Raw genomic sequence first — 2,938 nt, 5'->3', positions numbered from 1 at the left:
GTCTTCCTTTGATCCAGGATTCTTTTTTGGACCGTTGGTGTTTGTGGGCGGAGTCTCTCAAGCCGTTTTCAGAGGATACAGGGAGGATAGGAAGGAAGAGAAGGGGAAGAAAGAAACAAAAGAAAAAAAGGAAAAGAAAGAAAAGGAAGGGGGGGATAAAGAGTTCAAGCCTTCTCGCTTCCTTCAGAAAATTCACCGTCCAGTTTCTTTATCTTTCCGAGGATTTCCTGATTACCTCCTGGTCTTTCGTTTCCTCGTCGACTCGGCTGGTCTGTGGCTTGATGTCCTTGACACTGTTGTGTTCCTTTCCCGGTTTCACTTAAAAGTTTAAACTTTATTAAATTTTTCTTGTTTGAAAACAAAGTTTTTGTAATAACATAATAAAAGGCTAGAAAAAGAGGAAAAACTGTTAGGCGGTTCCTTCAGTAAAATCCTAACGTTTCACATCCAAGATGCTTCTTCAGAGGATTATCAACTACCTTGGGCAAAGGGGCCTATATTTATACCTCTAGTGTGGGTGTGGTTAAGTTGTGGGTGTGGTCGAGTGTGAGTAAATCTGATGGTGATTGGTTGAGTTTTGTAACCTCCCAAGGAGCAGCCTTGTGGCTTTATTTTTCCCTCCAAAATGAGGGATTTAAATGAGTGGTTAATGATTGGACTAAAATTTCAGTAGAGTTGTCAAAATAAAAGTTCCCAAATCAGTCCACCATTTTGTTTGGTCCTGTAGGATCTTTTTCAAGTTAAAAGTCTCTATACTTATCTTTTATTAAAATGATCCTTTAGGTCTTGTGTCAATGAGGGGAAGAAAGATAAGAAGGCACGGGCTGGGTTAGGTTTTTGAATTATTTATTTCTTACTTAAAGTCCCCTGATTCAGGTTAAATGTGCACTGGCACATCTCCATCTTCCTTCTCTTTTGTCATTTGTAATATTCTCAGTGTTTTATTCTGTCTTTTGTGTATGAGGACTGATCTGTGTATTTATCAAAAAATGGATTATTTGGTTTTTAGTGGCCTATATGTCTATCCTTTTCTGATCAAAAGTCAGACTATTCAGGGTTAGAGTGAGGCTTAGGCTCAGGAATGAAATTTGAAAATGAGCAGATTGTTAGGCTTAGGGTTGGGGTCAGGCATGGGGTTCAAAGGTTAGGGTTAGGGTCAGTGGTGGGGTTCCAAGGTTATGGTTAGGGTTCATGTTAGGGTCAACAATGGGGTTCAAAAGGTTGGGTTTAGGGTTTGGGTTGTGGTCAGGCATAGGGTTCAAAGGTAGGGTCAGTGGTGGGGTTCCAAGGTTATGGTTAGGGTTGGGGTTAGGGTCAGCGATGGGGTTCAAAGGTTAGGTTTAGGGTTAGGGTTAGGGGGTTAGGGTTAGGGGGTTAGGGTTAGGGGTTAGGGGGTTAGGGTTAGGGTTAGGTTTAGGGTTCAGTTTGGGGTCAGGGTAGGGTTAGGGGGTTGAGATGGGAAATTGGGGATAAGGGATTGGGTTGTGTGTGAAATGGTTTTCCAAGTGCTTTGTTTTTCTCTTTTCTACAGGTTCGATACTGGATGATTGACTGGGGATCTAAGGTAAGTGCTTAAAAAGTTAAGTGCCAATCCCACTCTCTGTGGTAGGGTGCAATCTGTAAGTGCTTTAATCCTTTCTGAAAAAAGAAAGGTAAGTGCTTCAACACGCATTTCATTCAATCTTCTAATACACACAATAAAAATCAAACCATCAAAATCAAAAGGGTTTCCCTTGATCCCCTATTCCACCCTCCAATCTTCAAACCCATATTCTTTTTATTGTTGGATAATGTTATTCTATAGTTCCCTTTAGTACCTGAATTCCTTATTTATACTCTTAACCCATTCCCCAGCTTTACATATACGGAACTTAATCTCATGTTATGGTTTAAACCGATGTCCTACCATAAATTTCTACCCCTCTCATTGAGTCCCCCGGGAGTCCATGTTTTTAATCTGTGTATCCATTTGAACTCACTTCTTTTCCTTTGTTTACCTGTCCATGCCCTATTGGATTCCAAAAAATATGGTAACGCTTCACGATTTTGCGTGTCATCCTTGCGCAGGGGTAATGCTAGTTTACATTGTAGCACAGTGTCATTTCTTTAGTGCTGTCACATGAAAAGATATAATCAAATATTTACAAAAATGTGAGGGGTGTACTCACTTTTGTGAGATACTGTAGAAGGGGAAAATAAGAGAAAGAAAGTGAAAAAAACCTCAGTCTTCCACGCACGCTCTCACCAACACGCTTCACTTGCTCCACTGTACTCACGCACACACACACACGCACACACGCGCACGCGCACACACACACACACACACACACACACACACACACACAGAGAGAGAGAGAGAGAGAGAGAGAGAGAAATGAGGGGAACTGTATTTAGTTTTACATATTAAGTTAAATCCAAAGTTAATAATGTTTAATAAATCTGTCACCACCCTGACGTTGATTATTTTCATACCAGAGTGTGCAGAAGAATTTCTTATTATTATTTTATTAAAGAATGACACATCATACTTTTTCTCAGTTTATAGTCATGTTTAATGTTACAGAACACCTGTGAGACAAGTTAGTTCCTGTTATCCCTTACATTATAGCAGCTATAGACAGTCATTCATACACCACCCTCTATTTTTTCTCTCCCACAAAGTTAATAAGAAAAATGCAGCCCTCCATTCTAAAGAATTTCCCATGAAAGGAAAATAAAATGAAATAAAAACCTTCCTAATTAAACCCTTCTGTGCTTCATACTGTGTCACTATTCATCCATCCATCTATCTTCAACCGCTTACTCCTTTTCAGGGTCACGGGGAACCTGGAGCCTATCCCAGGGAGCATCGGGCACAAGGCGGGGTACACCCTGGACAGAGTGCCAGTCCATCGCAGGACACTGTGTCACTATTCCTTCTAAGAAATAGACGGATTCC

At 40.6% G+C, this 2,938-nt stretch overlaps 1 pseudogene; it reads right to left on the bottom strand.

Moving 5' to 3' along the window:
• Window positions 1-2,022: 2,022 nt before the first annotated feature.
• Window positions 2,023-2,145, bottom strand: LOC128630804 (uncharacterized; annotated as a pseudogene).
• Window positions 2,146-2,938: the final 793 nt, after the last annotated feature.

The sequence above is a fragment of the Ictalurus punctatus genome, unplaced genomic scaffold (assembly GCF_001660625.3).
Source record: "Ictalurus punctatus breed USDA103 unplaced genomic scaffold, Coco_2.0 Super-Scaffold_100060, whole genome shotgun sequence".
Classification (NCBI taxonomy): domain Eukaryota; kingdom Metazoa; phylum Chordata; class Actinopteri; order Siluriformes; family Ictaluridae; genus Ictalurus; species Ictalurus punctatus.
The sequence above is the reverse complement of the archived record's forward strand: the minus strand, read 5'-3'. Positions and strand labels throughout refer to the sequence as shown.